This window comes from Tamandua tetradactyla, chromosome 14, assembly GCF_023851605.1.
Source record: "Tamandua tetradactyla isolate mTamTet1 chromosome 14, mTamTet1.pri, whole genome shotgun sequence".
NCBI lineage: Eukaryota > Metazoa > Chordata > Mammalia > Pilosa > Myrmecophagidae > Tamandua > Tamandua tetradactyla.
In genome coordinates this window covers 73,797,035-73,819,554 of record NC_135340.1, presented here as the reverse complement: position 1 = coordinate 73,819,554, position 22,520 = coordinate 73,797,035, and positions in this window count along the sequence as shown.

The following is a 22,520-nucleotide window of genomic DNA, read 5'->3' as shown; positions in this document are numbered from 1 at the left end:
AAGTTGACTTTAAATAATTATTTGTTTTGACCTGGCTCATGCTGGAGACTTTCCTAAAATGTTCAGTGATTCTGGCTTCCGAAACATATTTAAGAGTGGGGCATTAAAAAGCTGATTGGGTTTTTCCTTGGATAAGATGCCTCCAGTCTCCTGCCTGGGAAATGTAAACCTTGGTGCTAGGTTTTGGGAGCTGAGGAGGGGAAGAGACCTGGGTTTCCACATTCATTATATAAACATCCACTTAATCCCCACATTTTCGGTTCCATCCTCTACCCTCTACAATGCCTAGTGTATTTTTGTCTAGGGATTGTGCATTTTACCTTCTCTGGGAACAAAGCCTCCAGTCTTCTCTTGAGGTTGTCTGGTTGATCCATGAGGAAAATAAGATCTGGTGGGCTGACTGCATCTTTAAAGAACTGTTCTGCTTTTAGCCTATTTTTTTTTTTCACGACTTATACATCGATCTGGTGACACTGATTTCTGGGTCTTTGGGTGGTTCTGTAGGATAAATTGGTAGTTTCTTGGCTTCCAACTAATGGTCTAGGGTTCAGCTTTCTCAGGCCAGCCAGATCTGTTACCCCTGTCCAGTTGCTTTCTAGCATCAAAATCCTATTTCTGTTTTCTCCTCTCCCCTGTACTTTGACAAGGGAATTTCATGTCTCCTTCCGCTTACCCTTTTCCATTTCTTAGTGGGGTTTAAGTAGGAGAAGCCACTATATTCATTCAGAATGCACCTATATTTGTTTTCTATTGCCACCATAACAGATTACTATAAATTTAATGGCTTAAAACAACACAATCATTATCTTAGATTTCTGAAGGTTAAAAGTCGAATGCATGCCTCACTGGACTAAAATCAAGGTGTTGGCAGGGCTGCATTCCTTCCTGGATGTCCTAGGGGAGACTCTGTTTCCTTACTTTTTCCTTGACTCACTGTCCCCTTCCTCAGTCTTCAAAGCCAATGACAGTGGGTTGAGTTCTTCTCACATTGCTTCACTCTGATCTCCTCTTCTGTCTCCCTCTTTCAGAATAATCTTCCTATTTTAAGGGTCAGTTGATTAGCAAATATATTTCTATCTACAATTTTAATACCCCTTTGTCTGTAAGATAACATATTCACAGGTTCCAGGAATTAGGATGTGGACATTTTGGGGGCGCTATTGTTCTGTCTACCACAGCATCATCGGCTGTCATTGAGCAAATTGAAATTGAGCTTTCAAGATTACCTGAATGAGTTCATTTGCCACCATCTTTTCTCAAGACTTAAACTGACTCCATGTTCCAAAGAAACATAAATCTTTGATGACAATCCACACTTCTTAACTTTCGCATTGGGGTAAGTAATGCTTCCTCAGATGTCTAGAAAACGTCCAGTATCTGTTCTAAAGCCATTTTATTTCTGAAACAAAGGGATGGAAAACTGAAGTAATCTTTTAACCAAATTCTCCTTCCGACTAGTAAATACGCACATCCTATTTATGTCCTTCTACTCAGAAAGACGGTTTATTCACTGTTGCAGCTTCCCCTGTGACATTTGGAATGTTAAGAGGCCATGTCTACAGAGGCAAAATAAAGTGGAAATTTGAGATAATACTTTGATTTATATAGGAAAGAAGAATTTAACATTAACTGAGCCAGCCTCTGTGTTAAATGTTTTGCAGTCACTATTTTATGTACTCCTCATAATATCTCTGGGAGGGAGGTACTATGATAATCTCTTTTTTGTAGGTTTGGAAACTGCAGCATGGGGAGATGAAGCAACTGAGAAAAGATGCCAAGTCTTTCCAAACCCTAAGAATTTGTGTCTTTTGATCCAGATTGGAAGTTGAAGCTGATAAATCTTATAAATATTGTCTCTGTAGAAAAAGGTAGAAAGGTCAAGGATTCTTATAGTCAACTCTTAAAGTTTGAAAAAATGAGGAATTCAATAAATCCAGAATATTCCCTTCAGATTTATATCACACCCAAAGGCTTTCTCCTAAGAGAAGCTACTGAAGAGTCAAGTCACTAAAAAATGTATTAGAAACTGCTGCATCATCACTGATACTCGTTCAGTGAAGAAAATATTCGCTTTCCTCACAGCTATGCTTTAGTCAGAGATGGGGAAAGAACTGAATTGGCAGGCCAAAGGCTCAGAGAACTCATTACCAAGGTAAGTAGAACAAAGGATAACTTTGAGAGGCTCTTAATATAATTGGAGACACCTGAGCTGCGTCCTGTTCCAGGTTCAGAGTCTTGCCGCAAGAAAGAATTCAAGTATGAGAAAGTACAGTGAACGCAAGCTGCAAGATTTATTGAAGGGAGAGTACATGCTAAAGGAATTAGTGCAGTTGAGGTCAAGAGAGAGTTGCACACTGAGTGGCGTGGGTTAGCTTGTTTTATGGGGCATAAGCTTATAGTAATTTTTTATTTTTGCCCCATGATTGTCAGGGATTCACATTGTTTCAAATTGGTTGATTACCGCCTGCACTTGTAGCTTTCTGCTTATGCACTTATCATATTGTTTCAAAGAGTTCTTTCTGTTGGCTTGGTAGGAAATTAGTTTGCAAATTTTGCAGCCAGAGCTTGTGGTGAGGTCATGACTCAATTTATCCTGGGGAGCTGCATGTGAAATTTTTCACTCTTACAGGACCGGGTTGAGGACTGGTGACCACAGCCCAGGTACCCTATTCTATCCTGCCTCGTTGGGTACTTACTAGCATTGGCAGCAACTATTCTTTCTGGGGTTTCCGAACATCCTTATTCCATTCAGATGTGAAGACAATTGGTTGTTTATGGATTATTTTCATGAATAACACCTTGAGCACTTTCTTAGTCCCAATGTCACTTGGATGGTACTAGTTTGGGTAGAAAATAAGCTTAGATCTCTTTTATTATTCAAAGTGTAAAGTTTACCATCTCTTGCTATCAAATGCCTTTTTTTTTTTTTTTTACTCCCAGGATCCCCTATTCTGGGTTTAAGTAAGTCTCAGGGTTTATTCAGTCTGCAGTAGTAATCCTGGTTATAATCTCTTTGCTCAAAGAACCTAAACTTCAGATGTCTTCGCCCCATCATCCATTGCCAGGGCTGCTGCCAATCGCTGCTCTTGTCAAAACTCAGGTCAAGTGGTAGCTCTAGAGCTGGTGTGACTTACCTAGTCACTGAGGGATTGGGAGCTCAGAAGCTGAGGACTGGGCCACCACCCCCATCTATTGCTGATGTTACTGTCATCGCTGGTGTGTAGTATTTGTGGAAGGGAATGGTAAAGGTCCAGGAAACCTGAGGTACCCTTTGCCCAGGCCTGTCTCCAGATGTCTGTGGCCCTTCCACCGTACTCTCAGGACCACTCTCCCTGCAGCCACATCCACTCCTTCTCCCTTGGAAATGTTTCCTCTCCCACTTTCAAGGATTGCCCCTGGGCTGGCCTTGGAACTGACACCAGTAGTCTTCTCAGGGTATGGGATGGACAAACTAATCTATGGAGGATAGGATGTATGTTATCATCAGGGGCAAACTGGGCAGTGACAAAAAATAAAATTAGTCGGGCAGGATGCAGCCAGACAGCGGTAGACCTGGGATGCTTGGCCACTGGCTCCTGTGAAGGTTTCAAGCCAGAAGTGAATCACCTGCTCCACAGTCCCTCTCCTACCTCCACTTCTAGCCACTGCAGCCTTGTCTCAAAGGTTTTGATTTTCTAGTAGAGTGTTCCTGTGTAGCTAACAGTCCCTGTGAGCTAACATCTCCACTCTTCTTGGCCTTCCTTGGGGTTTATTCCTTCAGTCACTTATTTTGTTTCGGATTCTGAGTGAGCTGGGGCGTTGGTATCTATCAACCTCTTGATTACTGCTTGATACTCTCTCCCCATTTAGATAGGTGGCTTCACCTACCGCCGATTCTTCCTTCACCACTCTTTCCACCCAGGCTGTGTACTGGTTAAAGGGATTTGAAAGGAATGCTACATTAAGGATCTCCTTTCCTTCCAATTTCCAGATGAGCGCAGGGTGTGGTGTGAAATGAGGTCTAGGGGGGCTCTGCTGCCCCACCTTGGCACCTGCCCTCACCAGAACTCATTTTTCTCACCTGTAAAATGAGAGGATTAATCAGAGTCATTTCAGAGGATATATCCAGCTCCAGCATTCAGTGACCCTATTCATTTTCTATTATTGTCTGAAAACTTGCCATTCCTCTTGCAATTCTCTTCCTTCTCTGTATTTTGACAGCACAGGGTGGCATTTTAATCAACTTGGGATGGGCATATTTTAGAGCATTTTCTTTCCCAGTGAATTTTCATGGTGATATAGAGAAGCACAAGTTTGATATAAATTTGTAATGTGGCTTTTCCCTCCCTCTCTCTTCCTCTGTCTGTAGCCTTCATGAGTGTGTCTGTTTGTGCCTGTCTCAAGCATATTTGTTTGCCTGAAGCCCAAGGGTGCAGGGATACAGCACTTCTGAAATTGTTGGACCTTCTAAAAGTGGGCTGCTTCAGAGGAGAGCACAAACCTCACTCTCATTCCAGCAATCTCACTTCTCATTTCTTGAGTCTCTTGGGAGCCGGCTCTGCTACTTGTTAGCTGGCTCACTTTGGGCAAGTTACCTGATCTTATTGGCCCTCAGTTTCCTCTTCTGTAAAATGGGAATAATAGTCTCTACTGCATATAGTTGTTAGAGACTTCTTTCTTTGCAGTAACTTGAAGTACCTATTCAAAATTAGATTCCAAGGCCCCAGCTCATACCAACTAAATGGGTATCTCTGAAGTTGGGGCTCAGAATCTTCCCAAGTGATACTTTTGTACATTCTAGTTTGAGAACCCTTGTTCTCAAGCTAGAATATGATATATTATGCTTCCCAGCTCACACAGCACTTTAACCTGCACCATTTCATTTAAACTTTACTATGATTCTGAGAGGTAAATGGGGCAGCCTCACTTCCTTTTTGCAGACTCTTTGGGAGGGGTTCAGTGCACTGTCCAAAGTGGTAGAGTGGCTTCAGAGTGGCTTAAACTCCAACACCCAACATTCCTTTCCTTTTTCTCTCCTACTGCCGAATCTTCTTGAAGGAAAGGGTGCTAATATACAGCACATCGTAGGATTTGGCTTGACTGCTTCTCATTTCTTCTTTCTATTTTATGGGTGAGCTTCCCTGCTCCTGTTTGGCCTTTATAACTGTTTTTATCTGCTGCCACTTTTGCTTTTATCTTATCAGGTCCACAATACATCTCCGTCTTTCTGCTCCTAAAGATAATTCCTACATTGCTATATGTCATAAATGTCATCTGAGTCAGTGCTGAAAATAACAAATAGATTTGTTTCCAGTCTGGAAAGAAATCTAGCAGCGTTCTGCTTGGGGAGTGCAGGAATCCCAGCCTTTATCCTTGTCCTCCCTGCCACACCCTTTAAGGGAGTTGGCACGGGACCAGTCAGAATGAATGAATTGGGAGAGAGCAGGTGCTGCCGTTTGGACCTGCTGGGAGCTGTCCCTGGGAGCCATGAGTGGCAGGAACTGTGCAGGATCAGAGTGGGGTGCCAGTCACTCTCTGCAAACTGGGTGGCCCAGAAAGAGAGAGAGAGTGAATGGGCTCTTCTGAGAGGTGAAGCCAGGATTCTACAGCCACCCCTCCATCTTGGAGCTCTAGCTGGTTTGCAAGAGAACCCAAATTTGTCTTCTGAAAACGATGTGTGCAGAGTCCATGTGGCCGGGGTGGGAAGTTAACAGATCAGGGTACTTCCTTCCTGATCTGTGACACTGCAGAATGGTCGTGGCAGAACAAGTGCAAAGTGGGGGCTAGAACCAAACAGACTCCACTGCCTATTATGAGCCTATTGTATAATGTAGACTGGTTTATTTTTTCTGTTAATAAAGCTTGCTCCTGATAGATGGTGACCAGCAGGTCTCTGTGTGCTCGTGTGGGGACCCAGCCTGACTGCTGTTCTGAGTTGGGGGACAGTAATGTGCATTGGTTTGTGGGGAGAGTTGAATCAAGGCTCTATGTCGTGATTGTTCTAGTTTGCAAGCTGCTGGAATGTGATATACGAGAAACAGAATGGCTTTTAAAAAGGGGAATTTATTAAGTTGCAAGTTTACATGTTCTAACGCTGTGAAAATGTCCAAATTAAAGCAAGGCTATAGAAATATCCAATCTAAGGCATCCAGGGAAAGATACTTTGGTTCAAGAAGGCCAATGATGTTCAGAGTTTCTCTTTCAACTGGAAAGGCACATGGTGAACATGATAATGTCTGCTAGCTATCTCTCCAGGCTTCTTGTTTCATGAAGTTTCCCTGGGGGTATTTTCCTTCTTCATCTCTGGCTGCATGGGCTCTCGTGGCTCTAAAGCGTTTTCCAAAATGGTTCCTCTTAAAGGGCTCCAGTCAACCCTATCTTGAATGGGTGGAGACACTTCTCCAGGGAAACCATCTAATCAAAAGTTACTATCCACAATTGGGTGGGTCACATCTCCATGAAAACAATAAAAAGATCCCACCTGGCAATATTGAATGAGGATTAAAGGACATGGCTTTTCTTGGGTACGCCACAGATTCAAACTGGCACAATGGGCATGTCAGATATGTTTCCCCAAAGGCCAATGGACTCCTGTGATGATTTCAACATAGAATGGGGTTTCAACCTTGGCGGTATTGGCATTTTGGGTCAGATAATTGTTCATTGCAGGAGCTGTGCTATGTGCTGTAGGGTATTTAGCAGCATACCTGGTCTCTCTCTACCCACTAGATGCCAACAGCATCCCTCCTGCCCCTGTTCTGGCAACCAACATCTCTAAACATTGTCATATGTCCCACTGCCATAGACTGAGCCAAAGTAACAAATTTTCAGATGCTCTGGGACTGAAACACACAAACTTTTTCACGAGACTGTGTCACCAAAGAGTTACTAAAGCTTCCAACTTGTTCACAGCCTCTTTGGTACTTCAGTTCCCCAGGTTTGCTAAGCAGGGCCTTCCAGAATGGCCCCTATCTCCTGGGACCCTGACCTTTCCCTGTGTCCCAGGCTGGAGAACCTCACTCCAGGTGCGCCTTCGGCTGGCTCGCACCTCTGACTTCATCTAGGTGCATCCATCATGCTGCCAAACTCCCTGGCTTTGCTGGGCCAGCTTCTAAAATGAGTCCCTGCCTGGATCACTCCCTGAGTTTTCTGAGCTACAGTTATTTAATGGGATGCCGTCATACCTAGATATAATCCTTTCTAGCTTCCTCCAGAGCTACAGTCACCCCCTACTGCGGGCAGCCTTGTCACGCTTCTCTAGGGTGTACCTCAGCAGCTGGGGGTGCTGCTGGCACCAGCGGCCAGTCCTCCGCCATCACCGCACTGCTGGACGTTCTTGGTCTGATGGTGCAGTCACCGTGTGGTTCCAAACCTGGTTGGGCAAGTAAGCCTCCTGGGATGCTTGTTATATCCAGATACCCTCGGGCGAACCTCAGAACGGGTGGTGACTTGGAACCTGCTTTTTCACAGCTTCCCAGATGATGGGGACTGCCAGGACCAAGCTTTCTCTACAGTTTTCCCATTGGTAACAAATGACCACAAACATACTAGCTTGAAACAATACACACTTATCATCTTATAATTCTGGACTGGGTTTTACTGGACTAAAATCAAGGTTTTCAGCAGGGTGTTTGTGCGCTTACCTACACCCCCTCCCATTCCAGCTTACTAGGCAATTTCTGATCCTTCCAGGGTCAGAGAGGAGGGAGAAAGGATAAAGGGATGCTGACCAGCATCAGAAACTGGCCTCATGTTCTCCAGGTCTGTAGGTATTAATGCTGCTTTTCTCACGAGGTGCTTCCATGGCCTCCTCCAAGGTCCTCCTTGCTGGGAGCTCTCCCACAGATGCCTGGACCTGGTGGGCGCATCTCCATTTCAGGTAGCTGCAGGGGAGCTGCTTAAGAATCCCAAGTTCACCTCCAGCTTCTTGCTGCTGAGCTTGGTCCACCCTCCAAGTGGCCCTGTTGTCAGGCCGAGGACAATCCCTGCTGGCCTCTCAGGTCCTTGCCCACTACTGCAACCCCAACCCCCCATCCCCGACTCCACAAGAGCATGGAACCCAGCGGAGCCAACTTGATTCTTTGCTGCAGTTTTCTGAGGCTTGAATTAGTTTTATCTCAGCTTCAGGGAGCACACGTCAGAGCTCCCTGGGGGGTTCCAAGGTGACGCCCTCAGGAGATTTGAAATATAAGAGAAGGGACATGTGACAAAATTGTAGCTTTCTCCAAGGAAATCTTTTTGACAGTCCTCTCTTGCCTTTACACTTTAACACCTCTTTACATCCTTGATCTGGCTGAGAGATGGAGGAGTGTATCAGGGAGGAAGGACTCTTGTATAAAAACATTATGGATTAAGGAATATGTTTTAGGAATTAGACCTTCACAAATATGGTAAGTGCGTAGAAGTAAAGATTTGGAAAGAAGGATCAGAGAAAGGTCATGCACCGGCCCTGGTACCAGCAACAGGTCAAAGCTTTCAAGAAAAAGTAGAAGCTCGGTCCTTCTGATGCCAGAGACTCCAGGGCATTCTTGGAGATGTGGAGACCTCAACCAGGGGCTGGTGGTCTGAGGGTTCTTGACTCAGCCGCAGGAAAGAATTCAAGGACTAGTCAGCGTGCATAGCCAAAAAGTTTACTATGAAAGTACATGCTCAAAGGTGGTCTATTCTCCAAAGGAGAAGCCCTTTGAGCCCGGGATCCTTGCACTGGAAGGATTTGGAGGGGCCCCGCCTCACTCTGGTTATGCTTTAAGGGATTAATGAGCTGCACTTCTCATTGTCCCCACCCTCCCAACCTCCCCCCCCCCCCCCAGCTGAGTGAGGGCCAGGAGCACAGCAGCTAGGGGTGCGAGCCCAAAAGGAACTTCTTGTTATGGGTCCCTCCCCCTCCCTCCTTTCTTATCTAACTGCCTCACTTTCAGCTGCTGGAGTAGGACAGGCAGGAGCAGGAATACAATGATAAGATTCTAAGGGAGGATGTGAGTTTACAGCAACTGTCTGTGCTGGCCTGGAGTCCTTGCTGATGCCCAGAGGTTGGAAGAGAGAGCTGGATCCGCTAGAAGAAGTGAGGGCGAAGTGGAGCCCACAGGTGCCTCTGTGTCTGTCTCTCATCATCCTTTGTCAGTAAAGACCATCGGAGAATAAAGGCTGTTGCTTTGCTTCTACCTCCCCAAACCTACAGAAATTCGTTTTTGGTAAACTAAGATCCAGGGCATTCTGCAAAGGGGTGAACAAATGTACAATAGAATAATGCAACATAAGGGGTTCTGGAGCTGGTGCTCCTTCAGACAGATGATAGAGATGACATAGACACAGACACAGACATTGATATATTTGCATTTTACTTTGGACTCTCACGTTAGTTATATCTTGGAAATTAGTAGAAACTTCAATTTTAACATCTTATTACCCATTCTATGATACTTTCCTCCCATTTGGCATTTTTAAATGAGCCCTTCAAAGCATCGAAGAGCACAAGCCAGTGATGCACCATTTGCAACTTGTTCTCCAGGGAACCAAGAAACAGCTGTCGTCTGGCCTTGGGCTACTTTTGCAAATGCTCTCAGTGGGGGAGGAAGTTCATGTGGGAAAGAAGCATATTTGTGACACATTCATACTGGTGACTGGGACTTTAGCCATCAGTTTTAGATGCTGGATTAGAATAACCGCTGATATAACTCACGTTCACGTGGCTCTTGGTTATATTTTCCAAGTAACAAAATTTAAGACCAAGTTTGAAGTCAGTGTGCATCCCTAGGCCCACAGGGAGATGGGTAGCAGCTGCCGGGGTGCTACTGTCAATTAATTGTTATGCTTTCCCATAGTTTGAGGGAGAAGCAGTGGATGGGAAAATGCTGGAAATTGCTTTTAAAACTGAGCAAGCCACAGCAGTGAGCTGACTTCCCTCTATGCTCTTCTAGCAGCTTTCTGTGGGTGTGACACACACCACCACCTCGCCATTGGTGCAACGCACACTCACTGCGGAGGTTCAGGGCGATGGACCATCTAACAGCTTTTGACTGAGTGGAGAGAGGACTATGGCAGGAGGCGGGACAAGTGATCCCTCTGGAGATGCTGTGAGATGAAAAGAGAGAGACGTGAAGAGGAAGACAAGAGGCTCAGAAATCTACAACCTGGTCTGGGCAGGTGTAGGGAAAATAACCCGTCATCTGCTTGATCATAGAAATCTAGCTCCCTTGGCACTAGATCCATAAGAATGCTCATACACCCAAACATATTCTATTTGCTTGTAAAATCTGTGTGTTGTCCTCTACATTCCTCTCGTTCAGCTAAGGAAGGCAATATTGCGCAATTAAGAAATAACAGCAGTATCAATCACACACCACATAGATTGTCTACTAATGCTAGAGACTGGTCTAAGTTCTTTACTCACAGCATTTGGTTCTCACACCAACCCACAGTGGCCCCTTTGCACAGGAGCAGGGGCACAGATTGAATAACGTGCCCAGGTGAGTTGTCCTGTGCAGGAACTGTAAGCATGAACTTTGAATCCGGTCCATGAATTGCTAGCTGTTTGACCTTGGACAAGTTGAAAACCATAACTGAGTTTTAGATTTTTCATCTCTATTGTGAGAAAAATAATAGCTCCTATATCTCAGAGTTGTAATAAGGATTTAAAATGATCATGGCACTTATGTACCTGATATATAACAAAAGCTCAATAAGTGGTCTATTATTATGACTTCCTAGGATCTTTTAAATCCTTTTCACCTCAGCTGTCCCCGCCACCCCCCTCCCACACCCATCTAAATCCTGCATGAGCCTGTGCGTGTGTTTGTTTGAGTGTGCATGTGAATTGTAGGTCACTTAGGGAAATGGGGCAGTCACTCAGAGTTCAGTCTAGCTCTGGGGACTATGCAGTTGGCCAGATCATCCCTGGGGTGGCATCTGCCTGCCACTTTCTGTTGATGTATTTTGGTTTGATACCCAGGGCAGCTGGCTGGGAGGAGGGGTTGCTAAGAGTCAATATTTGGTGACATGTGAATAATGCGCTTGTGGAATTAATCGGCCTTATCATTTTGGGCCAGTTGCTATGGCTGTGGAGAATCATGTGTCTTGTGTGAATCAGCATAAAGGGATCACAGCATACCACTGCTATGTGTTTTCCTCAACCCCAAAGGTTCTCACTGCATCCTGGCCCTCCCCTCAAGGCCATGGTTTCGGGCACCTAAGGTACTACCCACTGGGAGCGGCCCATCCGCTCAGGGCCCCTGGACCATGCTCTTTTTCTGTCTCTCTCAGGCTCATGTGCATTTTAGGCCAGAGGTTCAGAGACCAGCAAACAAGTTAGAAAACCAACAGAACTACCAGCATTTTATTTTTCCCCATAAGTGCATTACAAAGAAAAACCAAAGCTACCATTATTTTATAAAAGGGCATTTTAATACCAAAAAGCAGGGAAGACATAATTTCATAAAGATAGTTCTTTAACTAGAAGAAATTTAGTTTAATAAATTAAAAAAAAAAACTTTTCATTATCCTTATTCTTTGCTTTATTCATTGATGGCTAGAGAAAATGTCCTAACAGATTAGCCATGAAGATGTATACTTTCCTTACCTAGTATTAGGATATAGAAATGATGGTGATATTTCCTGAGATAAAATTTCAGATATAAATTATATATTATATCAGGGAGAGAAAGAGAGAGAGAGAGAGATGGGCAAGAAGACAGAACATTTGAAATAATGCTTCATTTGGAATTTTAGTGAGTGTGATTACTAGAGACATGGGGGCAGAGAAATAAGCTCAGCATTCCCGACTATAAAATGGGTACATTAGTTCCTATCCCACTTACTTCATGGGTAGCTCTGAGGATTAACTCGAGGATACAGGCAAAAATGAATGGTAACTTCATTTTTTCAAACAGCAACTGCGTGTTTTGCTTGGCACCCCTAGCATCTGTTATGTGCACAGTGCTCACGACAAGTCTGTTGAATTAATAAAGCACAAGCAAGCCAAAGCAGTGACTCTAACGGCAAGGAATACACACCAGACAAAGGGGGAGGGCGCTGCAGGGGCAACGGGCTCAGCTGCATCCCCTCCACCTTTCCAGGTCAGCAGCTGTGCACTCTACATCCTCACAAGGAGGAGACTCTGAATAAGTCAACATCTTTCCTTGACTCTGTAAAAGCCTTCTTGAATATCCAAATAACTCCGTCTGTTATCTCCGGAATCCAGTTAATTTTCTTTTTCTTGCGGAAGCTTTTTCAAGCAGGACCTGCTATTAATACTTGGCATGTGCTGGTTTAGGGGTGCGAGTTTGGAATTGAACTGTCTTAGCTCAAATACTGACTCCCCACTTACTAGCATTCCACTCTTTGGCAAGTCACTTACCTTCTCAGTGTCTCACATTCCTCATTTGTAAATGGCTGTGATAAAAGGACGGCCACTCCGCTTCTCCATGAGATTTTTATGAAGGATTAAATAAGTTTATGCCCAGTACCTACCCTGTGCCTGGTCCATAGTACACACTCAGTAGACATTAGTCTGCTGGTATTACTACTCAGAGCTGCAGCGATGGCCATCAAACAACAGGCAGGAAAGCTGGTCCTTAGAGGGTACAACTAGACTGTAGCAGATACGGGCAAAATCTGAGAGCATTAGCTTGACCCCGAAGCCTCTAAAATTTGACAAATTTGATGGAATGCTTTAATGAATTCAAAGAAAGACAATGGCAGCCATAAGGCTTAGTTAGGAAACTAAGAAAAAGGTGAAGAACTGAGGCAAAGTTGGGCAATGTCCATCTGACCTTCATCTTGGGTGGTGGTGGGGAGTCTTAGACATCATCTTTTCAGGATCTTCAACCTACTATTAAGCCAGACCCAGTTGTGGAGATGGCTGTCCCTGGTAGTCTTAACAATTGCTACCTTTCACCTACCTACCTCCCCTTTGTCCTGATCCAGGATTAGGAACCAGCTTTCCAAGCCTTTGGGCAGTCTGTTCTCCCTGACCGTCTGCTGGAGGAGACTGGTTTGTGCATCAGCCACCTGACCTTAATCAGTCCCTGTTTTTGTGTCTACCCTAAGGCCAAAAGGTCAGACCATGGAGTCACTGAAAAAGTTACTAAATGAACAACTTCCATCCTGCGAAGCCTCTTGGAAGACAGCTGCCAGGCCTTCTCCAAGCTGACACTCCCCAGCAAACCATTTTCTTATTTTGCACTTCTCTAGGCACAAGTCCTTCTCTGCCAGCTGACAAACAGACAAAGGGGCAGCTCGTGAGCCCAGGGAAGGTGCCAGCATCCAATGTGCTGTGTGCATTGCTGACAGGGCATTGAACACACAGGGCAGGGTCAGATCCACCTGGAACCAAAGTCCCCGGGTGGTTCTTCCTTCTGCCCAGCAATTAGTCTGGCTGCTGAGCCTGGCAGATGCTCAGGAGTCTCAATGTCCTTTGTAAGAGTTGATTTAGGAGGCGAAACCAGCTACATCAAGCCTCCACTTGTCCAGGAATAAGAATGACTAAGGCCATAGCTTCAACCCCAGCTGTGTCACCAAATAAAAGACAATCTTAGTGACAGAAATATGAGCTGGATTAACTTTGAATGGCTCTCAAAATGCCCTGAATCCTGCAGCTGAAAAGTAGGTCTTCACAGTTGAGGAAGAGCCAGATAGAAATCTGAGAACTTCCTTTCTCTTCCCCGAACACCCCAGGCTCTGTGCTGCTATTTCTGTGGCTGAAAATGTCCTTCTTCCCTGTTTTTGGCAAACACCCATCCTGCAAGATCAGCCCAGACAATAGAGCTAGGAACTTGGAGGCCCCTGTTTAGTGGTTATTAACTCTTGCACCAGCAAAAATCCTTTTATTGGTTTACTCCATGGGCCCAGCTTTGGAGAGATTTTTGTCTCCCAAATAAATAACTACCAAATAATAATGAGTTAATTAACCAAACACATTCCTGCCAAACTGAACTTCTGATCAGCATGAGATAACCATGTTAGTTCATCTAATGCCAGCCCAAAGCAAAGAAACTTGCAGTTTTCAATAGCCTGGGGCACCCTGATCTCAGGTTCAGGTAAGTTTTTTGAAATGCAGAAAATAGCCAGAGGACCCCCTGTGACTATTTTCAAGGCACTCAGGAGGGCTGAGGGCCTGCCCCTGGGAAACACCAATCTGACCCCACACCTCACTTTTTAAGTGTATTCATTTATTTATGTTGAGTCAAATGGATGGATATATAATATATATGGGGGGCACTGTGTTAGCCTTCTCACTTATGTGATCTCACTGAGAACTCGCATCACCTTTATGAGGTAGGTAGTGCTACCCTGTCCCCATTTCACTGATGAGGAAACTGAGTCTCAGAGACCGTAACTTTCCCCTGGGCTAGTACGTGGCAGAGCTAGGACTCTGACACAACTGGTTTTGGTTTTAACAACTTTGTTGGGATATAATTCATATACCATCTCCCACTTAATATATACAATTTACTGGTTTCCAGTGCAGTCACAGAATTATACAACCATCAACATATTCAATTTTAGAACATTTCCATCACCCTCTAAAGAAATCATTGTACCCATCAGCAGTCACCCTGCATTTTCCCCTCAACGACCCCTGTATTCCCCAGCTCGAGCTGACCATTTATCTACTTTCTGTGTCTCAAGATGGACTTGCCTATTTTGGAAATGTCATAGAAATTAACTCAAGTTTTTAGACTCTAAAATCCATGTACATCAAGCCTGTCCCAAGAAATCAAGACAGATTAAAAATCCTTTACATAGCTTTATGGACAGTTTCATACGCAACTTTGAAAGTACACAGAATACATCAACACTGCGCTCTTTGTGTTAGAAATACAAAAATCGCAAATATCATTTCATATCAAGATACAAAACGGCATGCAATCATTAAGCGTTGTCATACACTTGAGTTAAAATGACCACACTTGCATTCTTCCACAACACTTTTCCAGGCAATCACCCTGCACCGAGAGAAGAGACTTCTCTTGCCCTCTGTTAAGTCTTCTCATTGTTTCGTTTTGAGCTGGGTCACCAGGCTGCCTTTGAGGGACCAGGTGCGTTTCCCTCTCAGGTCGAGGAGGTCCTGGCCGGGGCTGTGATGAGCTCTCCATCCGACCTGCGACACCCTTCTGTGTGTCCTACTCTCCTGTTCTCTTAACCTTGCCTTGCCTGCAACTTGCCGTTGGCGACATGATTTATTCTCCTGCCACAGATGGTGGGGATGTTTCACACCCATGTCTAATAGTTTTCCATATAGAATTCCCCTCTTGTCAGCTACTTAGTCTCTCGGGTTCAGGTTCCATTTTCCCAGGTGATTAATTATTCCTGCTAAGTTCGTCCTTTGTATCTTTGAGGTCCCGAGTGCACATGGTTTGCTTGTGCCTTAGGTGTCGTGGAAAACTGCTCGTGTTGTACAGTTGAGACTGGTCATAATGGATGCTGATAGGTCTACTCGTATTCCACAAGGAGTTGTCACTTTTTCTTCTCTCTCTTTCTCTCTTCCCTCCCTTCCTTCCTTAGCACTGTTTCTCCTCTGGGAAACAAGTACACTGACAGCATCGGACATAGATCTGTGATGGGGTTCACTAAAGTTTTTAAGTAATCATAGGTATGTCTCTGGAGTGTCAGATTCACTGAATGTTGCAGGAGAGAATTTTCATATTAAAAGGAAGATGGATCTATTACAGGGAATAGATGTATTCCCCCGCCTGTATCAGACACATAACTGCCCGGCTTCTGGCTTCCGCTGGACCTTCCAAGCTCTTTGACTGACATGAAGGCCTCTTGGTCCAGGAAGATGAAGGAACCACTGGATTCTGCTTCTTTTCTGACTCCGTTTGGAAAATCTGTAGGAAATCTAAGACCACGTCCTCTGAACAGGATCTTTTCCAACAGGCTTCTGGCAGCACTTCCCACCCACAAGCCCAGGCCACTCATGAACCCCAAACCTGCACTAGAAGCTGAGGAGGTGGCTTCTCTTCAGTTGGCCTGAAATATAAGAGCTGAGCTGTCTTTCCTAGGTGGCATTGGGGAACAGAAGTGATAATTCCAGGGAGAGCTGATATGGACTGGTGCCCCTGGATGACCTTCTGGTGGTGTGGCTGGCTCCTGGCCATTGCTTGTCACTCAGCACCCATGCTCAAGTGGTATTTAAATATGTTGAAAATCACCACTAACACCAAGCGGTCTTTATTCTTAATAACTCATCCTATCACATGGTCTTCAATGCCTGCCTAGTTCTCATGAACATTTCTAGCCGCCCTCCCCCACCCCCCTGCAGATTATCAATGTCTATTTAACTCCAGAAAGGGAAGGGGCCCCTCTCTCCCAGCACTGCTGATGGCCCAACTGGAAACATCGTAGCTCAGATCAGGGACCCACTAGCTATGCAAGTCTGAGGATGTTCCTAACCTCTCTTTGCCAATGTCTTAATCTGTGAAATGCAGACACTAATAGTCCAGGCTTCGTTGGGTTGTCATGTGGATTAAATGCATCACAATGCATGCAGCACTGAATGACATGCCTGATACATGGTAAGAATTTCGTAAATATTGCTTATTAGTTTAACAAATGTGTATTAGTACATGCATGATTTCCAAAGTTTTTGTCACCAAGAAGTGCTTTTATTATTTTGTCTCCACACATTCTAGTTTAGGAACCACACTATAACACAAGAACGAGTCCTTTTGTAGGAAGGGAATGAACTATCTTTTTAAAAAAATCCATTCAATTTGAATAAAGGGCTGAGAAACCTTAGTGATTTTCCATTTTTCTTCAAGATTATCAAGGTTCATATCTGCTCCTTTTCTTTTGGGATTCTGTTTACCTTCTGCTTGAAGTTATTAATACTTCAAAGGACTGGTCTCCCTGGCTCCCAGGGTATTTTGCTGGGTCATGAGTCTAATCTACTTAGTGATATAAGGGCTGTGGTGTCTCATGAATCTAACGAGATGCTCTCGCTCACTCTAGAAGGTATGTGAACCTGCCATTTACACCCTCCCTGTCAATAGTTATACATGCATACGGTTATCTTTCTTTTGGTTCTTAAGACCCTCTTGGCAAGTGGATTAATTTAGACTTGGGCACTTTACACCTGGGGAGTGAGAGACAAGGCCTTTGCTTGTAATAGGGAAATCCCCCTTGCCCCTAACTGGGGAAATCTGCACCTCTCTGGGTTGTGATTTTGCCCCTTTGTCATTCAGGCCTATCTTTCTTCATGGAAAACTCTGCCTTTGTCTGTCTCCAGCTACCTTATATGTCTCCTAGGATTTAAATCCAAACTCTCTTTTTTCTGTTTTGAGGTAACCTGAACCATTATTATAATCTGGATTTGAATTTATCTTTTCTACAAGGGCTCACAGAAGAAGTTTGATCAATGCTGACTAATTCTATGACTTTTAGAACCCTCTGCTCTCCAGTTAAACCTTGTTATTACTTCAATTCAGATCTGGGCCATTGATTCTTTAGGTTTCAGGTGTAGAATTTTAAATTTCTTTTTCAAGCAAAGGGAACTCAATACGAATCTTCGGTAAATTATTTTCATTAATCATAGAATAGATGTCATCACCTCCTTTATGACTGTTTCTATATACCCCAGACAATTCAGCCTTCTGATTAGGATGTAAATCACAGAACGTCAGAGATGGAAGAAACTATGAGTTGTGAGGTGATTTGGCCAAAGTCACAGGGGTAAATCACTGGCTACAACTTATATTTCTTATAAATTGTTTGTTTAAAGCCACAATTCTGGGCCTCTTGTGTTATAACTTGGGGGAAAGGGGAGGGAGGAAGAGAACATTTGAGATATCAAAGTCAATTACAGAGAGCAAATTGGAACATTGTGTTTATGAGAGGTAAATGGCAGAAAGTGAAATCAGAGATTACCAGATAATCAAAGTTAAAGATGGCGCAAACAGTAGACAGGTCAGAAGTCGAAGGTCAGGAATTCATTAAGAATTGGTCAAGTCCTAAGGAGCAGAATTTTGAAAAATAATTTGGGGGATCCATGAAGGTGAACTCTTAATTGCATGAATTCCTCTCATGGGCTGCCTCTTTTAAAATTAAATTTTACATTTAAAAACCTAGGCTATTATATACACATTAAAATATCAAATACCAGCAAAAAAGCTTATAATACAAGACATTAGTTCCCTGCACAACCCCACACCAGCTGTCAGTCCTGTGCCCAAGAAAACTACTTTGAATTTTAGCTGCTTTTTCTGGTCATTACCATCACACTTTAAAATAATATATATATTATTTTCTATATACCTTAAATACAAACAAACAGCCAGGTGTCATATATCATTGAAAGAAACTTTCTATGACATTTATAAATTTTAAAATTGCTACATATATATGTAATTTAAAAATTTATAAATGTCATGAAAATGAAAATTGCAATGTCTTCGCCTCTCATCTCTCACCAAAATATCACACTTTAAATTATGTCAGTGTTTGCCTCATCATGACAATGTAAATATTATCCACTGCAAAACCTATCAGTATACTGTGATTACATTCCTTTCCTTGAATAGTCTTGTGTTATTCCTTGAATTAATCATTGCCAATTGCATCTTCTTTCCAGATGTTATATCTTATCATCTGTCATGTTACACTTTCTATTGGTCTACTCTTTCTTCCTGGACAATTTTTCCTGGAGCCCTCTCATCTTCCTTCTCTGCTGTGGACTGGTAGCTCTGTCACCTGTCACACAGTTAGTATCCAACTCTTCTAGAATAGATCCACTGCTCTGGGATGCCATCTCTTCCTCTTTCTTGTTTTACTCCTTTGCCTTGATGATGTATAGCCTCTGGTATCTTTCTAAGAAAGGGAAGTCAAATTTTTTAGTCTAAACATAGCTGTAAATGTCTTTATCCTATTTTCATACTTGATTGACAGTTTGGATGTAAAATTGTAGGTTGAAAATACATTTTCCTTTAGACTTTTGAAGGCATTGCCCCATTGTAATCAGGTTTTTAGTATTTCTGTTGACAAGCCTATCGTTCCAGTTCTCATTCCATTGTGATCCGTTCCCCTGGAAAGTTTTTGAATCATCTCTTTATTCTTGATGCTCTAAAATTTCAGTTTTGGGGAAGTCTTTTTCATTCATTTACTGGTAATTCTGTAGGCTTTTGATAATCACATATACTGGCCCAGAGTCAAAGCATAGCTCCATTACTTACCAGCTTTGACACAAGTTAAATTACTAATACTCTCTATGCTAGTATCTTTGTCTATGAAATGATGAGGAACTTCATGACATTGCTGTAAAGATTAAACTAAATAGCATAAAATGTAGCATTTGAAAATGTCCCTGGCACCTGGTGGCAAAATCAGTACAAGTTTTTGCTGTATTGATGTCATAGTTATCATCAGCACTCAGTTCTGTGGACTCAAGCATAGCAGAGGGTGCCAGACCCAATTATGTGCCTTCCGAATTTGCCTGGTCATCATTTACTGGTGGTCCTCCAGGAATATCACCCTGCAATAATTACATTCTTAAGGGCTGTAGAGAGGAGACTTTGGTCTTTGTTTAGTTGTCTCTGTCACCACCGTTATGGAGCTCTGCCTGCCTGGTTGGCCAGGCCTGCTGTGGAAGCTACTCCAGTGCCATTCTCGGGCATGACTTACCGGGATCCTGCCTCACACCTTGTACCACCTGTCTTTAGCCTCTTGCCTTAGGGATTCCCTGTTCCCACTGAGGCATGAGACTCTGTTTGTCTACTCAGCATCACACAGGCTTGCCGGCTCCCAAGCTTGCAGGAGAGGCTGTGGGCTGCCAGGAGAACAGGCACGTAGGGGTGCCACATGCTTGGGTGTTACACTGCTGTGATGGAATCTGGCTTCCTTGGTGGTCTCTGGAAGGGCTAACTGGAGCAACCAAGAGGTGTGGGCGTGGGGAGTTCAACATCCGGTGGGACAAGCTTGACCTGGGAAATCAGACCCAGGAGATAGATTCTCCCTACTTCTTCCTGGTTGGACTAAGAATCTCTGGAAAGCAAGAAGCTTTCCTTGTTATGAATCTATGGCCAGCTTGGAAATAGCCCCTCTTGTAGTTGTTCCCTTTCCTGCCTTACTCTCTGTTTCTCTGTTGCTTTCTTGGGGTTGCACTTTCCAACGAATGGTTAGCAGGTAAATTTTTGCCTTTGGTTCCATTTCGTAGGAAACTCAGGCAAAGACACCTTGAGTTCAAGAGCTCGGGCTCTGGAGGGGGCTTTCTGGGTTGGATTCCTGGTCTGAACATTGGTGACCACAAGACACTGGGCAAATGACTTAACATTGCTGGGCTTTAGCTTCCCCATCTGTAAAATGGAGATAATAATAGTATCTTCACAGGGTTATTGGAAGGATTCATACATAGCAAACCCCCATCATTGTTAGCTATTATTTTTCAGTTCTGAGAATTTTTCTGTCTTTTTTTTCTTTTTTGACAGTTTCCTCCCTTGTTTGATTGACTCTTAGTTTTGTGCAATGTCTTTTATGGGATGTATTGGTCATTCTGAATTGATCCTGTAAGTCTTTATATTTTATTCCATCTTGTCCTTTGTCTTTTTGTTCTATTTTATGATAGACACCCTCTTCTTTATAGTATAAGCCTTCTACCGAATTTTTTTTTCCGTTATCCTTCTTAAAATTCCCGAGATTACTTTCTCTTCCAATTATCTCATCTTTATCATATTCTGCTCTTTTTATTTGGGGGTGGGGGTGGCATGAGGAAGAGTATGATATGTCTTCATTTCATATACTCATTAGAAATATATTAGAAGTTTGAAAGATTTTCCCTCCCTTGATCTGACATACTCTTCTGGTTTCTTTTGTTTTTGTTTGTTTATTTTGGTCCCTTTTCTGGTGGAGGAGTGGAGAGGTTTTTCAGGAAGGTGGGAAGTTTCTTCCAGTGATAGATGCCCCTTGATTGTTCATTTATATTTAAGGTCATGGCATAAATCAACTGAATGGAAACTTTGTGTCCTGGGGCAGGAGGAGGGCATGGTATGGGCATCTTTCATCTGAGGCTGTCCCCTTTTTTTATGGAGAAGGTGTTCCCTCCCCTGCCTGAGCTAGGATGCACTTTCAGTCTTCAGGTCAGAGGAAGGTGTTTGGGCTTCAGTCCCTCCATTTGCAGACTTTCAGTGAATCCCACTGTTTTCAGCTGAGATGATTTGCTCCTGCCCTTTGCTCTACCTGGAGTTTCCTTCTGCAGAGAATAACCCTCCAGTCTCCCACTGGGGGCAAAGTTGACTGGCTGGATGGAAGTTGTAGGTTGCCACTGCTCAATGTACAGCCTGCCAAACAAGCCCCATTCTCCCTTCCTCTGGCATGCCCAGACTCTCTGAGCTCAAGCCTCTGCAAGCCCGTGGGCTCTTTGTGGGGCAGCTTCCTCTGGCCTGAGAACTCTCTTCCACTCACTTGCTCTCCACTTTCCAAAAATTGGCAGCCATCCCTGTTCCCCGATCGTTCTGGTTCTTTTGTCCTTCTGGATGTATAACTCCACTTTGCTTTCATTCACATGGATCTTTAACCAGAAGAAGTTTGCCTGCCTCTTTTGACAGGCTAGAGGCCCATCATTTAAAAGGGAACTCATCTGTCACAACACAACCAATTAGGTAGTTTTTAGTACTTGGCCTCCAACAGAAACAAAGGAAGCTGAAAAACTTCCAAGGTGTTTGGAGGGATGCTTGCTTCTGAATCCAGCATTTCTTCCCCATAGTTTGAGCTTTCTCCTCTTTGGTGTTGCTCCTGCTAAGCCAAGTTCTTGCTCCTTTGCCTCAGTGACACTTCCACTTTTCTTCTTGCCCTCATGTATAGGGTTATTAGATTTAGCAAATAAAAATACAGGCTGCCCAGTTAAATTTGAATTTCAGATAATTTTTTAGTAGTAGACACACTTCTGCTAAACAATTGGGACAGACATATCGAAATAGATTTCACTGTTTCTTTCCTTCTCTGCAAATCAAGGTGCGTTTCAGCAAGGAGCATCTGTCAGCAGCACGGAGGACCTTGTCTTCAGGCTACTCCTTTTCTTAAAGGGACCTAGAGCCATTTACATAACATATGGCCATCTAACACCCGTACAATTGTAAATTAGAGTCTGCTTATTCATTGTCAGGTTAGGAACTCAAGCATAATTCTCAGCTGTCCACGGCTCCCCAGATGCAGATTCAATAAATAAATCCGCTCTTCTAATAGTGCATTTTTTTCACCATTGGGGCGCCTTTGTCCATTGACTTTAACCACCATGGTGAGAGGTGGGAGCATGGAGAGAAGGGTCCCTGCATGGAGAGACCTATGCTGTCTGTACCATGCAAGATGACCCTCCATAGGCAGCATCTCTTTTATTCTGTGGAAGGTCTGGGGATAATTTTTTTTTAACTACCTGTTATTGATTCTTAAGAATGCTGCCAACTACTGTCAGTCCCTTCCTCAGTGGCCTCTGGCAGGTGGCAGATGCTCAGAGCAGGGTGTGCTGGTGCCATGTGCCCGCCCAAGAAAGAAGACTCGTCTCTTCTAAAGAAAAGCTAAATTATAATTGAGCTGATTACCTGAAATAATACAGGAAA